General features: G+C 50.6%; 1 protein-coding gene across 1 annotated transcript in view; it reads right to left on the reverse strand.

Moving 5' to 3' along the window:
* The window catches only part of GLT8D2 (glycosyltransferase 8 domain containing 2), a 41,734-nt gene extending 24,701 nt beyond the window's left edge, over positions 1 to 17,033 (reverse strand). The window contains exon 1 of the mRNA XM_055117955.1: positions 16,875 to 17,033. The gene's annotated coding sequence lies outside the window, so the exon portion shown is untranslated. The remainder of the gene's footprint in view (positions 1 to 16,874) is intronic.
* Positions 17,034 to 19,502: the final 2,469 nt, after the last annotated feature.

The raw sequence follows: 19,502 nt of genomic DNA on the forward strand, positions 1-19,502 counted from the left end.
CACCCCGTCTGGTCCCCTGAGCCTGCCAGGAGTGAGCCATGAGCACAGAGCCAGCAGTACATCCTGAGTACCATTGGATATTGGAAGGTTTGGAAAACAGGATAAAGTTTAACCAATACATATGAACGTTAGGTGATAAAATCTCTTTAGTTGGAAAACCAAGTTCCACCTCCCATATTGGTATGTACATCCTTTTCTTTGTGGCATTTTACCAATCATCCCAGGAGCTAAGAACTGACTTCATTGACTTTTTTTTGGGGGGGTGGGGACGGAGGTGGGGGCAGCACCTGGCCATGCTTGGGGCTGGGCTCAGAGGCTGTTCTTGGGGGTGCTCAGGAGAACTCATGGAGCCGGTGATCATACAAAGCACACAAAACATGTGCTCCAACCTACAGCCCGGACTCCAGCCCTCTGAGTTTTCTCTCTGACCTCCCAGTCCTTCAGTGAACTAAAATTTTATATGCTATCAACGGCAATTTGTCTTGAGAACTCAAAGTTTGTTTTACAATTACGCTGAACCCTTCCTAAGTTTGCTCCTTCAAAGGAACGCTGAGCCTGGCGTTTGACCGGCGGCTGCGGTCAGCAAGTGGGAACAATAACCTTCAGGAAGCAGCAACCCCACAGAGATGGCCGCTGGGTGGCAAGCAAGAGAGGGAGGCTCTCACAGGCCCGCGGGGACTTCTCCATGAACCGGAGTGTTGTCAGACTTGTTGGCAGGGAGGAAGGGAAACTCTTCCACAGGAATTGGATCCAACTCCTCAAGTCACTGTAAACAACCAGCTACAATGACCCTTTTCTTTTCTTGAGAGATAGACCAGAGAATTAGGGTTCTGACTCTTTGGACATGGCGCTTCTCAGCTCTTCCTGCGCCTGAGAAAGTCAAAATAACACCCTGCGGGGCTGAGAGACAGTACAGCAGGGAGGGAGCTTGCCTTGCACACAGTCAACCCAGGTGCCCTCCCCGGGCTCCCATATGGTCTCCTGAGCAGGGGTGACAGTGGACCCTGAGTGCAGAGCCAGGAGTCACCCCCTGAGCATCGCCAGGTGTGGCTCATCATACAAACCAAACAAGCATGCTCCTTTTCTAGGTAGATCTATACCATAAGACGCAGTAAAAACAGCTTTGATTCGGTCAATTCATAAAGTGTATATATATATATATATTTTTTTTTAAATGGTACATTGCAAGGATGGAGAGGTGGTACAGTGGGTAGGGTGTTTGCCTTGGACACAGTGGCCTGGCTTTGATTCCCAGCACCACCTGTGGTCCCCCAAGCACCGCCAGGAATGATGCCTGAGCACAGAGCTAGGAGTAACCTCTGAGCCTTGCCAGATGTGCCTCCCACATGCTCCTTCCAAAACCCATATGGCATAATACTTAGGGTTTCTCTGAGACTGTGTGGAGTACTTTAAAAAATCCTTTCAGGGATGGAGCGATAGTACAGCGGGTAGGGCATTTCCCTTGCATGGGGCTGACCCGGGTTCGATTGCCAGCATCCCATATGGTCCCACGAGCATCGCCAGGAGTAATTCCTGAGTGCAGAGCCAGGAATAATCCCTGCGCATCACTGGTGTGACCCAAAAAGAAAAAAAAATCCTTTCATTATCCTTTTATTGTTATGGCTTGAGGTACTCACAGACAGTACTCAGGGGACTCCTTGCTCATTGCTTGGGGTCATTTCTGGTAGTGTTCAGGGGTCCATGCAGTGCCAGGGATTGAATCCAAAACTCCCACGTGGAAGATCTGTGTTCGGCCTGGCGAGTATCTACTCAGCCTCATTCATCACTTCCGTTGGTAAACATTCAATGATCTGTTTTGATTTGTTTGGGGACCACACCCGGTGATGCTCAGGGTCACTCCCGACAGTGCTTGGGAGACTGTGTAGAGTGCCGAGGATCACATCCAAGTTAGCCACGTGCAGGGCAAGTGCCCTACCCACTGCACTATCTCTCTGGCCCTACTTCAATGAACTTTTAAGATAATATAAGCTTAAAACAGTCTTTGGCCACACACCTTCTCCATTCAGGAAAGTCCTCCATTACCATGGGAGAGCCCAGGGCAAGTCTGGAAGGATCTGAGCTCTGAATCCATGAGGCCAACTCCTTCCTGGGGTCCCAGAGGGCGTGTACACACATGTACATACACACACACACACACACACACACACACACACATTTTTCCTTAAATCACTTTGAAATAAGGTTGAGTTTACTGCACACCAGTGTCCTTACAAATACATTCCCCGTGGCTGAAAATGGCGCTATCATTTGCAGAAACATTAGCAGGGCTTGGTAATAGCGTTTAATGACAGCAGAACCCAGCTCTATGCCAGCCTTTATCTCCTTCGGCTCTTATAAGACCTCTGGGCGTATATATTACCAGCTCCCTTAGTCAACTGAGGACATAGTAGCTCCAAGAGGTTAGAATTTCGCTCAGAGGGGCTGGAGCGATAGCACAGCGGGTAGGGTGTTTGCCTTGCACGCGGCCGACCCGGGTTCGATTCCCAGCATCCCATATGGTCCCCCAGCACTGCCAGGAGTAATTCCTGAATGCAGAGCCAGGAGTAACCCCTGTGCGCTGCTGGGTGTGACCCAAAAAGCAAAAAAAAAAAAAAAAAAAAAAAAAATTGGCTCAGAATCCCATGGCTAGTTTTCAGAACTCATTGGACGTTGGATCTTAACTCTAAGTGTTTTAGGCTTCATCAGTGAATTGCCCCTTCTCCTCCTCCCAGAGAAGCTTACCATGCTCTTGCTAGCATCTCTAACTTAGTTAAATTTAGCTTTAACCTTTCCTTTGTATTTTACCTCTCATTGTCTCAGTTCTCCAAGTCAGTCTTGATTACTTATAAGCCAAAACTTTCTGGTAATCCTGAACTTTGTATTTGTGCTGCTTTGTATTTGAAATGTTCTGTATTGGTACCTGCTTTCCTAGTTCCCTTATAGCCTTTTTATATTTTATTATAGAGTAACATTCTTTGATTAAACACAGAAAGACCGTTAATGCTATGCTCCTAATATCTGGGAGTTGATTGAATGAAATATATCTACTCCTGGGCATTACTTGGTCATAATTACTTGGTCATAATTACTTGGCTCAGGCTTCAGTTGCTATAGTTTCTAACACCCCAAAAGGGACTGGGATGGACCCGGGGGCGAGTAGCAAAGCTACCCTGGCATCGAAATTGGACATTCTAGAAAGCATAAATGCATGGTCTTGATGCAAGCTCTTGCAGCTTAAGAAACAGGACCCTCAAGGGGAGGGACAAGCTGAACTGGCCTGAGGACTTAGTCTGGGATTTACGGTAAAAGCCTCGCTTGCTCTCAGAGCCCAGACAACTAAGTGTTGGGATCTCAGTCTCTTGCTGTGTTTGTCCAAACAACTGCAGGTATTGACAACTAACTCAACTAGAGAGAATGATAAAAGCAATGTAGATGTCCCTGGGAGAGAGTGTCTCCTTGGGTTGATCTCTCCAAGAGAATTTCCTCCAACAAATATTTATCTATGTAAGTGACCAATCACACCTGTGTCTTTACTTCAACCCCCTCAGGTGTTTATAAGTATGCTAGCAGCTCTGCATTAAGCGGGCCATTCACACCATCAGGCTGTGGTTCCCCCCACCCCCACCCCCGTCTCTCTGTCTCTCTGTCTCTCTGCTGGGGAGGCCTGGGGAGGTGGGAGGTGTCTTGGCGGCAGCCCCTTCATTTCACTTTGTGAACTCACCAATGGACAGGTACAGGAGAAGGACAGAATGGGCCGTTGATACGGCTTGCGCAGAGTTTGCAACTTCCCCCCAGGATGCTGGTGTGGAGGCAGAGTCTTGCCCCCCAAGGCCCTGTCACTGGCCTGTCTGTGTCCTTGCCCAAAGGCACCTCCCCAGACAGCGCCCGTGACAAAGAAGTTTGTCCTGAAACACTAAGGCTTGGCTAGATGTAGACATGTACCCTGGAGAGATTAAGAGGGTCAGGCAGCTGACCAAGGAAAGCTGTTCTCTTTCTGATCAAGACTGGTTCTGGGGCTGGAGCGATAGCACAGCGGGTAGGACGTTTGCCTTGCATGCGGCCAACCTGGGTTCGATTCCCAGAATCCCACAGGGTCCTCTGAGCACCGCCAGGGGTGATTCCTGAGTGCAGAGCCAGGAGTAACCCCTGTGCATTGCCAGGTGTGACCCCCCCTCAAAAAAAAGACTGGTTCTAAGCTATAAATACTGTACATGGAGGAGAACTGAGGCTCTCAGTTGATCAGGCTTTTACCCCCCAACCCCATGATTTTTCTTTTTTACTTCTCTTTTCCTTAAAAAAAACTTTTTTTTTAATTTTATTTTGGCTTTTTGGGTCACCCCCGTCAATGCTCGGGGGTTGCTCCTGGCTCTGCACTTAGGAATCACTCTTGGCGGTGCTTGAGGGACCATCTGGGATGTTGGGAATCCGGACCCGGGTCAGCAGCAGCGTGCAAAGCAAATGCCCTACCCACTGTGCTGTCGCTCCGTCCCTTCTGTCGCTTTTCTTATTTCTCAAGGCTCTCCTGCTTCAGGCCTGTTCACTGGGGCCCGTCCCTGGCAGCTAGTAAATGGGAGAGCAGAGATTTGAAACTTTTGGTCTCTAACTTCAAAAACTGATGCTGTTTTTGGGGCAGGGCTTCCCAAGCTGTTCTCGGGAGGCTGGGGGGTGGGTGTCCATTTGTGACACATCCTGTGTTGAAGTTCAATGCCAAGGTCTGAGGGACGTGTTGCATCTGGGGCCCTGTGGTGCTGGGCACTGCCTGTGCCATACTCAGCAGCCCTCAGCGGTCTCCTGGGCTGTGCCAGTGATGCTTGGGGGCACCAGTTGGTGCTGGGGGTCTCCGGGCCCTGACGTCGATGCTCTGTATTTATTTAAACTGTTGTTGCTTTGTGGTTGAGCCACACTCGGTTATGCTTAGGGCTGACTCCTGGCTCTGCACTCAGGGATCACTCCTGGCAGGGCTCGGGGGACCCTATGGGGTGCTGAGGAGAGAGCGTACAGTATATTGCTTTTTGGTTGAGTCACACCTGGTGATGCTCAGGGATTACTTCTGGCTCTGTACTCAGGAATTACTCCTGGCGGTGCTCTGGGGACCATATGGGATGCCGGGGGTAGAACCTGCATCAGCTGTGTGCAAGGTATCATGCCCTCCCTGCTGCACTATTGCTCTGGCCCCAAGTCAATGCTTCTCAAACCTCAAGGTCCTAGAGCACTTTGGGGGCTGGGGATTGTACACAGGGCCTCATGCATGTGCAGCCCACTAAGCTGCACCCAGTTCGTGGGGTGCTTGGGAAGGGCCAAGTCGGCTCTCCTGGAGGACAGGTGAGCCAAGCCCGAGGTAAACGACTTCGGTGTGTTGATGGAGCGTTGATGGAGCCTCATAGCTCACAGGCAACGTTGGCTGACTTGTCCGAAGGCTTCTCCACCGTTACTATTTTGTTTCGCTGCCATTTCTTTTTGAGGGGTTGGGTCTCCTAAGCAGTGCTGGGGGGCCCAGGGGCCCCTCACAGCTGTTCTCAATAAGGCTGAGGGGCACACGGGGCTGGAGAGAGAGTACAGGAGGTAGGGCATTTGCCTTACATGCAGTCCACCAGGGCTCAGCTCCTGCTATCCCATATGGTCCCCTGAACCCTGCCAGGAGTAATTCCTGGAGGCAAAGCCCAAGCATCACCAGGAGTGGCCCCCAAACAAAATAAAAACAACACACAAAAAGCAAAGGCTCTAGGATGCGGTACTGTGAGACCCCTTCAGGGATTATCCAGCCCTCCCCCCCCCAGGAATGCTGGGGGCCTCTGGGGGCCACACTCAGTCATGCTCAGGGCCCTGCACGGCTGCACTCGGGGATGCTCAGGGACCACGTGGCCCTGGGAATTGAACTGGGGTCAGCACATGCCAAGTCACGCATTTTGACCCGTCTCATCATTTCTCTCCAGACTCTCTCTCCAGTTCCTACTGTACTTTTCTGTTTTTTCTTTTTTTTTTTCCAGGGATGCACACCTAGCAGTGCTCAGGGGTCATTCCTGACAGTGCTCGGAAAACTATATGTGGTATCTGAATCCAAACTACTTTTATTTTTATTTATTTGCTTTTTGGGTCACATCTGGCGGTGCACAGGGGTTACTCCTGGCTCATGCACTCAGGACTTATTCCTGGCCGTGCTTGGGGGACCAAATGGATGCTGGGATTCGAACCCAGGTCGGCCTCGTGTAAGGCAAACACCCTACCCCCTGTGCTATTGCTCCACCCCCTGAACCACTTTTACATACCCGGCAAGTGCCTTAACCTCTGGGCTGTATTTCCAGCCCTGCACTTTTCTTTTAGAATTGGGGGAGAGAGGGCACACCTGGTGATCACTGGGGACATGGGGCCGCTTCTTGTCATGCTTGGACTGGCATGGCCTTGGAGCCACCAGGCCACCATGGGAACACCATGTAGTGTGGGGCTGGAATTCAGGGTCTCACATGTATAAGACACGTGCTCCACTGCTCAAGTCACACGCTCAGCCCTAGCGCGCCTTTTGTTTTGGTGAGGGGATGTGCTACCCAGTTATAATCGGGGGTTATGCTTGCCTCTGTGCTCAGGAATCCCTCCTGGAGGTGCTCACAGGACTAGATGGAATCCTGGCATAAAAGCCAGGCAGGCCAGATGCAAGGGAAGTGTCCTACTTACCTATACTATCTCTCTCACCTCCGATTGCAACTTTTTTTTTCTTTTTTTTTTTAAATTGTACTCTAGGGGCCAGAGCGATAGTACAGCAGGTAGGGTGTTTACCTTGCACGTGGCCTGCTCAGGTTCGATCCCCGGCATCCCATATGGTCCCCTGAACACCACCAAGAGTGATTCCTGAGCACAGAGCCAGGAATAACTCCTGGGTGTTGCTGGGTGTAACCCCCCCCCAAAAAAAAAAAAGCAAAAAAAAAAAATTGTACTTTGGTGTAGGATAACATTGGTTTGTCCCTCCTCCCTTGCCACAAGGAGTTTAGGTTTAAGAGCTCTGGAGACACTCCCATTCCTTTGTTTATCTGTAAACTCTTCTCTGCACCCTCCTTCCCAACCAGTTAATCACCTTTTCCTAATCAGATTCTGTTATCTTATAAGATCAGATTCTTCTAAGGACTCTGAATTTGTATTGTAAGATAGTGTCTTTTGCTTAGTTTACCTTAGAGCAATGGCCTTTCTGTATGGACACAGGAAGACAGTTAATAATATGCTTTGTAAATTGGGAGCTGATTGACTCCAATAATATTTACTCCTGGGCATCTACTTTCTCAACTCAGTTGCCCTTAGTTCCTAGCACCCCAAGAGCAGGGTCCCAAAGAGGGACGGAATAGACCCAGGGCAAGCTGTGAGCTACCCTGACATTGAAATGGGCCAGGCCAAAGCGCCACAATACTCAACTATAAGTTGAGGGCATGATCATGGACAATGCTGTCATGATCCAAAGGTAACGATGAGACTAGGACCCTGCTGGGGTTAGGAAGGCTAACCTGGCCTGAGGACTGAGGTCTGGAATGTATTGTGAGATGTCCTCAGGAGAACCAAATTTTATATCTCTTACTATGTTCATACAGAATGACATTGCTAGAAATATTAGAAAGTAGATTTACTATAACTATTTAAGCAGATTACTAGCTCACACCCTGACACACCCTTGTTTGGAATCACACCCTTGAGTGGATCTCCTTAGATGAGATTTCCTTAGATGAGATTTTTGTTAATCTCCTCAAGAAATGGTTTTACCCTTCTTTGTTGATTTGTTAATGTTCAACCCACCTTTGTGTCACCACCCTATGTAATTTGCTATATAAACTAAGACTGTGGGGCACTGAGGGGGAGAGAAAGAAGACAAGGGAGACAGAGGAAGAAGGAGACAGAAGGAGACAGAGGAAGAAGGAGACCGAAAAAGGAGACAGAAGAAGAAGACAGATGAGACAGAGAAGAAGACACAGAAGCAGAGACAGAGAGACAGACAGAAGAGAACACAGTGGCACACACATAAGCCCAGCACAAGGTGAAAGAAGTGAGAAAGAGAGGAGCAGAAAGAGGATAGAGGAAGATCCAGAGAGAGATCGAGAACCCGGAGAGAAGCAGAGAGAGAACAAAATAAACTGATAGAGCAACCAGTTTGGCCTTCTTCCTTCCTTCGCCTGCCTCATCATCGCCATCAACCTCCCCCGGGGTGGGGAAGTGGCGTGAGACTACCGAATGCGGGCAGCGGGAGAGATAGAGCCCTGCTGGTCCCTTTCTCTTTTGTGTTTTCACATACTTTGGGGGCCGGAGAGATAGCACAGTGGGTAGGGTGTTTGCCTTGCACGCAGCTGCCCCAATTTTGATCTGTTTGATCACTTGCTTTGAGTCTGTGTCACATATGCAATTTTCACAATATTTCTATTCTTATTATTACTGGATCTGCTGTAGTGAATTGTGATCTCTGAAGAGACTAGGATTTTTTTTTTCTTTTTTGGGAGGGAGAGGTCACATTGGCGATGCACAAGGGTCACCTGGCTCTGCACTCAGGAATTATCCCTGGCGGTGCTCAGAGGACCATATGAGATGCTGGGAATCAAACCCGGGTCAGTTGTGTGCAAGGCAAACACCCTACCCGCTGTGCTATCACCCCAGCCCCGAGAGACTATGTTAAGTGTTTTGGGGAATCATAAACTTTGCCCTGAAAGATGGAGGTGTGTAAGTGTATGTGTATGTTTGTGTGTGTGTGTGTGTGTGTGTGTGTGTGTGTGTGTCCTGGCTGCTCCACAGACCCCATGAACACTTACAGATGGAAGGCATGAATATGGGTGCCTTCCCCCTGGGATGGCGCAAGCAGCTCAATCCTCCACGTTCCCAGCTGGGAAGAGCATCACCCAGAGAGGTTCTGTCCTGGGCTTCTCCACTTCCCCTTCCAGTTCTCCAGTCAGCCCCTGGCTCCCACAACTTCACACCTCTATTCCTTTGTTCTTTTTTTTTTTTTTTTTTTTGCTTTTTTTGGGTTCACACCCAGTGATGCACAGGGGTTACTCCTGGTTCTACACTCAGGAATTACTCCTGGCGGTGCTCAGGGGACCATATGGGATGCTGGGATTCGAACCCAGGTTGGCCGAGTGCAAGGCAAACGCCTTACCCGTTGTGCTATCGCTCCAGCCCCCTCCTTTGTTCTTTTTGGCTTTTTCTTTTCGACTTTTAGGGCCACACCCAGCTGTGCTCAGGGCTTACTCCTGGCTCTGCACTCAGGGATCAACTCCTGGCAGGGCTCAGATACAAGGCAAGCATCTTAATCCCCCTCTCCCTCTACTATTTCTTTGTCCCTTTTACTCTGGGGAGGCGAGCATCACAACTAGTGCTGCTCAAAAAGTAGGCTCCGCTAGAAAGATCGCACGGGGTTAAAGCACTTTCCTTGCACACAGCTGACCCTTGTCCTGAATCTCAGCACCACATATGGTTCCTTGGGGCCCCCCCACCAGGAGTGATCCCTGAGCATAGAGCCAGGAGCAAATCCTGAGCACAGCTGGGTGTGGACCCTGAAACAGATGAAGGAGAAGGAAGAGGAGTCAGAGGAGGAGAAGAAAAAGAAGCAGGGGAGTGGGCGAGGAAGGGAGGCCAGTTTCCTCCTTGTGATTTTGATGAGGAACAAAAGGAAAGTTGAGGGAATTGGTCTGGATCTAAGTTGAAAAGAAGGTCCCCAGGGCACTGCATGGGAAGATTCACGAGGTGCCAAAGAATGTGGGCCTGGAGCCAAATCTGGCAAGAATGTGTGAAGGCCTGGCAGTGGCAAAGGGGGTTAGCTCTGCCGGGAAGAAAAGGCAAGTGGGAAGGACGCCTCCGAAGAACAGTCCAGAAGCCTGGAGTCCCGTCCTACATGCCAGCTCTAATCAATCAGTGGGTGGGGGGTTTTATGTACCACTGTGAAACTGAGAAGGAATTTAAAGCCTTCCCCAGGCTGTGATAGATGAATCATGTCTATCGGGGTCAGGGGAGGTAGGAAGGCAACTGGGAATAAAAAGGGAAGAGAAGGATCCTTGGGTTTGTTTTTTTCTTTCTTTCTTTTTTTTTTTTTTAGTTTTGGGTTTTTTTTTTTTTTTTTTTTTTTTGCTTTTTGGGTCACATCTGGCGATGCACAGGGACTACTCCTGGCTCTGCACTCAGGAATCACGCCTAGCGGTGCTGAGGGGACCATATGGGATGCTGGGAATCGAACCCGGGTCGGCCGCCTGCAAGGCAAACACCCTGCCTGCTGTGCTATTGCTCCAGCCGCAGTTTTGGGGGGTTTTGAGCCACACCCAGTGCTCAGGACCTACTTCTGGCTCCGTGCTGGAACTTGATGTCATTGGCACTGGGGGACTAGGCTGAATACGGTCTCCAGGGTGCCAGGAGGACACTCTCTAAGCTGCCTGTCCAGTCCACGGGAGTTCTTCGTGAAGTGACCGTTGAACAACTCAGATCCGGCAGGGCACATCCGTCAGTGGAAAATATCACAGACTTTTGCTATTAGGGCCGACTTGAATCTTGCTTCTGTTTCATTTCTTAGTTGTATAATCTTGGGCAATTTACAAAACCTAATCTGTTAGACGGGATGGTTGGGCAGATTAAGTAACCTGTAATCATATTAAGTAACATAGCAATTTCTATGTGCCAGGCCTTGTTCCAAGACCATCACATATAGAAATTCACTCGTTTCTCAGAACAAGCCTCTAAGATTATTATTCTGCCTCATTTACAGATGAGGAAGTTGTAGTTGAGAGAGGTTAGGCGCCCTGCCAAGGGCAACCATCTCTGCAGGGTAGCACCAGAGTTCATGCCCAAACAGAAAGTTCATGCCCGGCTTTCCGTTCACATTCTCAACCACCCTCACATTACTTTTTCCATTGTGTCCAACAAGTTTCCATTGTTGATTGTTATCGCCAAGTAGCTGACATCAACTTAGTGACTTGACTGAACTCTCTAAGTCTGGCGCCCTGACATTTGCTCAGACATTAGATATTTTTTACTTATTTTTTATTTGTTTGGTCTGGGGTCACACCCAGCAGTGCTCAGGGCTTACTGTCCCTGGCTCTGTGTGAGGGACCCCTTCTGGCGGTGCTTGGGGACCCTATGGGATGCCGGTGATTGAACCCAGGTCAGCTGCATGCAAGGCAAGCGCCCTAACTGCTGTACTATTGCTGTTCTGGCGATATTTTTTTAAATTGAATACTTCATCTTATACCATGTCAGTTACAATCTCTGAACAGGACAAGAGTGTGGGTTTACCTGAAGGAAAATGAAAGAGTGACAAGCTCAGAATTCAAGAATCAGGCCTCAAATAAAACAGCTCTATGGGACTGGAGCGATAGCACAGTGGGTAGGGCATTTGCCTTGCACGCGGCTGACCCGGGTTCAATTCCCAGCACCCCATATGGTCCCCTGTGCACCGCCAGGAATAATTCCTGAGTGCAAAGACAGGAGAACCCCTGTGCATTGCTGGATATGACCCAAAAAGAAAAAAAAAAAAGCTCTAGCCTTTTCACTTTTCTGCAGTAGCATGAAAGGCTTCTCAAGGTCTATCAAAATGCAGAGAGGATAGGGAGCCACTCGGGAGACGGGAGAGGATCTGTCGTGAGGTGCTGGGGACCTGACCCAGGTTCATCGGAACCTCACACACACAGGAGACGTGTGCTCTCCCACTTGAGTCCACCTGAGCCCACCCCACCTTCTCTGTGTTGGGATAAGACGTTCCTTCCCGACAAGGCTGTGCACCAGGGGTCAAGGAATGATGCCCCTTGGGGCCAGAGCAATAGTACAGCAGGGGGAAAAGTCAGGTGTGTGGGTTTTGTGACCAAAATCTCCAAGATCTCACAGAGTTGGGAATGAGTGACCTCATCCCCCTGAAAGCCTGGCAGTCACGCCCACAGACGGCCTCTGGCACCAGATAAGCTTATTAATGGCCATGATCCACAGACATGTATACATGTCATATGTATACATCTCATACGCTACATCACTGATGTACCACGAGAAGCACACCACATTTGATGGAGTGTAAAATAGAAGGAAAACAATCTTATCCTGATCAAAAAAACCACATATACTGGGGCCAGAGCAATGGTACAGTGGGTAGGGCGTTTGCCGTGTACACGACTGACCCGAGTTCAATCCCCAGCATCGCATATGGTCCCCCGAGCACCACCAAGAGTAATTCCTGAGTGCAGGGACAGGAGTAACCCTGAAGCATCACTGGATGTGACCCAAAAAGAAAAAAAAAAGAGAGAAAAAAATATATATTAGCACACAAAGGCTCAACCTGTTATAACATGTTAATAATCTCTTACACAAGAATTTAATGGCTCCAGGGTGAGATACAACAATCTACACACACTTTTCTATAAGGAAACTTTTTTGGGATCATTTTTAATGGATTGTTCAAAACAAGCAATACAAAATAAATTATTTAGGACCTGTTCCTAAATTCAAATGACATATTTTAATATGTCATTCTAAAATGCAGGCTTGGGTGGTGGTGGGAAAATTCAAAATAATGGTGGTGGGAAGGTGTAATGGAGGTGGGATTGGTGTTGGAATAATGAATGCAATAAATTATTGCGAACAACTTAAAAAAAAATGGTACAGCACGTAAGGTGTTTGTCTTGCATGCAACTGACCTGGGTTTGATCCCCAGCATCCCACATAGTGCCCCGAGCCCTCCAGGAGCAAACCCTAAACACTGCCAGGTGGGTCCCCAGCCTCCCAAATAAAGAAGTTATACCCCTGGGTCAAATCCTACCTATCACAATTTTTATCAACTGTGAGAAAGAAAAGTACATTAAAAAAGGTCTTGTCAAGGACTGTTGAAAGAGTACAGTGGGAAGGGCATTTGCTGTGCATTTGGCCGACTTGGGTTCAACCCCTGCCACTCCATACAGTCCCAAGCATTAGCAGAAACCAAGCCTTGAGAGCAACACCAGGAACAAGCCCTGAGCATCACTGGGTGTGGCCCCAAAACAACAAACACCTGAAACCAAAAGTGTCACCTGCAACTTGCCAACATCACAACAGGAAGTGTCTGTACCCTCTGGTGTAGACAGACTCTGTTACACCAGGAACTGCCTTTGGAAAGCACACTCATCTCAATAGTAGACCTGGGGGTGTGGGAGGGTGGTGTAGACCACACTCTGAGTGTTCAGGGGATCTTCCTGGCTCTGGGCTCAAGCATGACCGCTGCTGATGCTTAGGGACCTTGTGCAGTGCTGGGGATTGAGCCAGCTTGGCTGCACGCACGGCAGGTGCCTTACCTCCTGAGCTCTCGGGTCCAATAGTAGAAGATTATATTCGTTTATTTGTTAGTAGAATATTTTAATATGTCATTCTAAAATGTAGGTACTCTCGTTCTTTCCAAATAAGCCCTCCCCCCTCTCTCCCCCCCCTGCAAAAGAAAGTTTTCTGGACCATGGTAAGGCACATCATAGCCACTTTCAAACAACAGCAGAGTGGAGGAGCTGTGACACAGACCAGGTGGCTGGCCAGGTCACCCGTCTGGAAGAGAAAGCTGGCTGGACCTCCCACTGCCCGCAGGATGCCAGATTCTCTACATCTCAATCTGGCACATGCCACTCGCCGTCACTGGGAAGGAAGCACAAGTGGTGCCCCTGGGGCTCCCCAGAGGAGACGTGAAGAAGGATATCCACAGAAGGGTTCAAAACGCAAACAAGGAGCTAGAGCCACAGTACAGCGGGTGGAGCGTTTGCCTTACACGTGGCTGACTCGGGTTCGATTCCCGGCAGCCCATAGCTGATTTCCCAGCACCCAGCAGTAATTCCTGTGTGCAGAGCCAGGAGCAACCCTGAGCATTGCTGGGTGTGACCCCCAAAACCAAGACAAAACAAACAATAACAACAAAAGCAACCAAATAGCTCACAAGAGACTCTCACAGTCTTTGAGCAATGCTAGCCAACATTCTGTAATAAAGTGGCTCCTGCAGGGGCTGACAAGAAAGCTCAAGTCAGAGAACACCTACCGGGCACGTGCCAGGCCCCGAGCTCAATTCCCAGCACTCAGTGTAACCTTGGACACCACTTGGAATGGCTCCTGTATAAATAAATATTCTTGGACCAAAGACATAGCATAGTGGAGAAGGCACTTGCCTTGCACACAGTCGATCTGGGCTCAGTCCCTGGTACCCCATATGGTTCCCCAAGACTCCCCCCAAGAGTAATTCCTGAGTCCAGAACCAGGAGTAATCCCTGAGCACAGCCAGGTGTGAAGCAAAAATAAATACATAGATAAATATTTTAATTTTATGGGTTTTTTTTGGGGGGACGGGGGGGGCAGAGCCAGCATTGCTCAGGGGTTATTTATGGCTTTGTGCTCAAGGGTCACTCCTGGAGGTGCTGGGAAGAACATATGCAGCGCTGGGGTCACTCAGAGATGGCCACGTGCAAGACAAGCACCTTAGCCCTATGCTATCTCTCCGGCTTCCCAAATATGTATGTATTTTTTAATGACGTAGTTCTGGAATCGAATGGAATCGCTGTGATAAAGACTGTAAGCAGAGGGGGCTGGAGAGATAGCACAGCGGGTAGGGCGTTTGCCTTGCACGTGGCCGACCCGGGTTCAAATCCCAGCATCCCATATGGTCCCTTGAGTGCCGCCAGGGGTGATTCCTGAGTGCAGAGCCAGGAGTGACCCCTGTGCATTGCCGGGTGTGACCCAAAAAGCAAAAAAAAAAAAAAAAAGACTGTAAGCAGAGCTGGAGCGATAGTACAGGGGAGGGCATTTGTCTTGCATGTGGCCAACCTGAGTTCGATACCCGGCACCCCACAGGGTGCCCTGAGCTCACTAGAAATGATCCCTGAGTGCAGAGCCAGGAGTAATCACGGAGCACTGTGGGTGTGGCCAGAGAGAGTTTAGAAAGCTTGAAGAGATGAATCTGTAAGGAGGCGAGGGCGCTTGCCTTGCTCACAGTTGGCTCGGGTCCGCTGCCCGGCATCTCGTGTGGTCTCCTGAGCACCGCCAGGAGTGGCCCCTCGGTGCAGACTCGGTGCAGAGCCAGGACTCCGCCTGAGGCTCCTTCCTGTGTGGCCTTCTCAGGACTCTGAGGTGCCGCCAAACCTTGAGACTTCTCATAGGAGAACAGAGCCTGACAGAACACATTTTCCCAGCAAGACTATTCCCTTGTTCTCGGGGGGGGGGGGGTATTGTTTGTTTTTGTTTTTTAATTTTTTTACTGCTTTTTTGGGTCACACTTGGCGATGCTCAGGGCCTTCACCTGGCTCTGCGCTCAGGAATTACTCCTGGAATGGTTCAAGGCCCTGCTCTTGTTTTTTGGGGGGTGGGGGAGGGGTTGTGTGTGAGTGTTGGGGGGGGCTCAGGTGCTACTTTCAACTCAGAACTCAGGGATTACTCTGGGCCACAGTGCTCAGGGGACCACACGGTGATGCTGGGGTCAAAGCCCAGGGCTGCAGCATGCCAAGGGGATGCTCCAGCCCTTTGAGCCGTCTCCCAGTGCCTGAGATGATCTTCCCCAGAATATGCAGGGGCAGGGGGGGTGAGGGAAGAGGGGGTATGCTGAAAGAAAAGAAACGGAAGCATTCTCCCTGACAACGGCAGGGCCCTTGCTCAACACGTCACACCACGGGTGTTGGGCCACCAGTGGGCCATGCTGTCTGCTATCGACATTCTCGCGAGCACGTCTGTCGGCAGCGAGAGGGAGAAGGAAGAAGACAGGAGCTGGTGTGAGGGCTGGCAAGCCGGAGTGACAGACAGCAGAGGGCTCCTGTGTGGCTCTGAGGATGCCCGCGCAGTGCGTGCTCACGCCCACCCATGCCACTGGACCCAGGGTTCACACCCGAGGCCTCGCCGCCTGCTGAGCCCTGTCCCATCCTTCACACCTTATCTCTCCGTGTGCACAGAGGCGCAGACAGGCGCCACCACTCAGATGGCTCCAGAAGCTTCTGTGCGGCCTTGCCAAGCACCACTGGACCGACCCCACCAGGGAACACAGCGACGGCCGCCAGGATGACAGGCAGTACCCAGTACGCCAGGATGACAGGCAGGAGGATGAGACTAAAGAAGCTACCAACCCGATGGCACTTCGGACACTTGGACATGTGGCACTTCTGGCCAAAGGACTGCTTTGGGTTTTTTGATTTTTTTCTTTTTGGGTCACACCTGGCCATCAGGGGCTTACTCCTGGCTCTGCACTTAGGAGTTATTCCTGGCGTTGCTCAGGGGACCAACCCAGGTCGGCCACGTGCAAGGCAAACGCCCTCCTCCCTGGACTGTCGCCCTGGCCCTAGGGCTGCTTTAGTCTGTCACTGCCCCGCTAATCCTGGTTCTATTACACGCGTTCTTAAAAGGAACACACATTTTTTTTTTTTTGAAATGTTAATAAAACATTTTCAACCCAAGCACCCAGACTCCTGGATTTACCAAAAGCCTCCTTTAGAGTTCCACAATTGCCAGTGGTTGTTGTTATGGCGGGGGAGGGATTCAGGGGGCGGATCAGGCCCCGCTGAGCAGCCTCTTAGGACCGATGGGGGAACAACTGTGAGTCAAGCTCAGTGAACGGCTGGCGGCTGCAGCCATACCTGCCTTCAGCGCCGGGCTCTCTCGGGGGCGGCCCCGGAGGCTGATTCTGGAACTCCGCAGACAGAGGGGAAGAGCGAAGCCCAGTTTGGGGTGGGTTGCGGGAGGGAGGGAGGGACAGGGGACCAGATCTGAAAACAGGATCCAGTCTGGGGGAAACCTGCACTTAGAGTCGCCTGCATTTACGTAGCAATGGCCAAAGAGAGAGGTTCTGTCCAGCGGCGTGCCAGGGCCTGCAGAAGGGGCCCGTGTCCCCCTCTGCTTTACTTTCTGGAGCCGAGCAAGTAACCCTGGCACGGCTCTGCGCCGAGTTCTCTGTTTACCTGAAGAGCGCTGAGGGCAAGGTTTGGGGCTCCTGGATCCAGCAGAGCTGCAGGGGGGCAGAGCGGCTCGCTTCGGGGGGTGCGCGCTTCTAAGATGCCATTGGAAACCCCAGAGGGCCGGCGAGCCCCGGGGCCAGTATGACGTTTCCCCGGAGCCGATTCCAGTTCCTCCCCATCGGCGGGCGCTGCTCTGGGGGGTAGGCAGCTCAGGTTTCCTTCCACCCGGGGCGGCGGGTTGGAAATCCAGGCGGAGCGCTGGCGGGGGAAGGCGGGCCCCCCAAACCACTTCCAGATGTGCGCGGCCCGCAGGCGGGCGGCCGGGCGGCTGGGATGGGCCAGATTTCCTCTGGCATCCTCGTCCCGTGCCGAGGTCTGCATGTAGTAAATCATTTCCAACACAGGCCAGCACTGGAGGGGGGGGGGGGGGGGAAAGATTCTCGAGAGAAGTTAGCTTTTCTGGGAAAGGAGTGGGGGGTGGGGGGGGGCTTCACCGTTCTGAGGTCGCAGAGGGGGTGCAAACGGGACAGATAGGTTTTAGGGATCTCCTCCTAGCTAGCCCTGAAATCTCCTGGGCCTTCACTGGCTGGGGTCCCCAGATTCTAGAGGGACCCAAGTTTGCAGATGGTGCACTGGGTGCCTGGACGGGAAAGGGGGTGCTTTGGGCTAGCTGGGGGTCCCACCCAGCTCCAGCCGTTCCGTTTCTGCACATCCGTTTACATTTCTGCCGTTGATTTGCAGAAACTGGGGACACGGTGCCAGCGCTTTGCCTAAGATGGAGAAATTTCTTTCTTCAAGGGGCCTTCCTCCGCCCCAGTTCCCGTAAGGAAATGAAAAGCCTTCGCTCAGGCCGCTTCTAAGGCGACGTGCTGTCCAAGGCGTCTAATGCAAACCACATGGCGCCCTTCCCTGGACTCAGGGTCCGTTTAAGAGAAGCACAAAGAAACGGGTAGAATAAACCTCGTCTTTCATGTAACCCAATCTACACAAAGTCTTATCATTTCGACACATTATCAGTCTAAAACAACATTAACAGGGCGTTTTAGGTTCTCTTTGGGATTGAATCTTTGGAATCTGGTGGTTTTTTTGACACTTGCAACCCGTTTCAATTCCAACAGTAAATTTCACTGGAAACAATGGATCCCTATTTAGATTACAGAACGTTTACCATTTCAGGGCTGGAGAGATAGTAGGAGACGGTTAGGGCGCTGGCCTGCATGCAGTCAATCCTAGTTTCAATCTCCAGGACTACATATGGTTCCCAGAGTCCCAGGAGAAGTGACTCCAGAGCAGAGAGCACCGAGTCTGAGCTAGGAGTGCCCCCCAAAAAACACAAAAAGAACATTTTCCTCACATTTTTTAATTGAATCACCATGAAATACACAGTCTCATGAATGGGTTTCAATCATACACTGTTACAACACATTCAATCACACAATGTTACAATACCGTGCCTTCACCAGGGTACATTTCCCATCACCCGTACCCTGAGTTTCTCTCCTGCCCCCCAGCCTGACTTTATGGCACTTTTCTTCTCTCTCTGTCTCTCTGTCTTTCTCTGTCTCTCTGTCTCTGTCTCTCTCTCTCCCCTCTCTCTATCTCTCTCTCCTCTTTCTCTCCACCCCCCTCTCTTTCTCTCTCCAAAAAGAACACGTATCGTTAAAAAACTAGATTTACAAACTCTGGTTGTTCTAAATATTCAATAGCAGAATGGAGAGTCATATAACATTGACTTAATTCATTGAAATGAATGAAAAGAATAAAAGTTAAATATTTAGTTCCTCTCTTAGTGGCCATAGCAATAGTAGAGGGGAAAGAGTGTTTGCCTTGTGCCTGGCCAACCCAAATTCAATCCCCAGCACCCCATATGGTGCCCCAGCGCTGCCAGGTGTGATCCCCGAGAGCAGAGCCAGGAGTCAGCCCTGAGCACTGCCAGAAGTGGCCTGAAAACAAAACAAAACAACAAACACCAAAACCCCCAACTTCAGCGCAGCTGTCAAGAACCTGGGTTGGAACTTGGCAAATGGCAGCAGCTGCTCTGTCTCTGCTATTGTCTAGGCTGTGCACGCTGTCCTGGCATTTTTCTCTCTTTCTCTTTTTGCTTTCGGGGGGAGGTGGCAGGGGGCACACCTATGATGCTTAGGGCTTACTCTGGCTTTGCACGCAGAAGTCACTCCTGCTGGAGCTCAGGGGACCATGTGCAATGCCGGGGATTGAACCCGGGTCTGCTGCATGCAAGGCAAGTGCCTTCCCCATTGCACTATCGCTCCAGCTGCTGCTGGGGCATTTTCATCTTCCTTCCTTCCTTCCCTCCTTCCTTCCTTCCTTCCTTCCTTCCTTCCTTCCTTCCTTCCTTCCTTCCTTCCTTCCTTTTTCTTTCTCTCTCTTTCTCTCTTTCTTTCCTCCCTCCCTCCTTCCCTTTCTTCTTCCTCCCTCCCTCCCTCCCTTACTTCCTTCCTTCTTTCATTCCTTCTTCCTCTCTCTATTTCTCTTTCCCTCTTCCTCCTTCCTTCCTACCTTCCTTCCTTCCTTCCTTCCTTCCTCCCTCCCTCCCTCCCTCCCTCCCCTCCCTCTCCCTTTCTTTCTTCTCTTTTCCTTCCCCTTCTTCTCTCCTTCCTCCCTCCCTCCCTC

The sequence above is a fragment of the Sorex araneus genome, chromosome 10, assembly GCF_027595985.1.
Source record: "Sorex araneus isolate mSorAra2 chromosome 10, mSorAra2.pri, whole genome shotgun sequence".
NCBI classification, from domain to species: domain Eukaryota; kingdom Metazoa; phylum Chordata; class Mammalia; order Eulipotyphla; family Soricidae; genus Sorex; species Sorex araneus.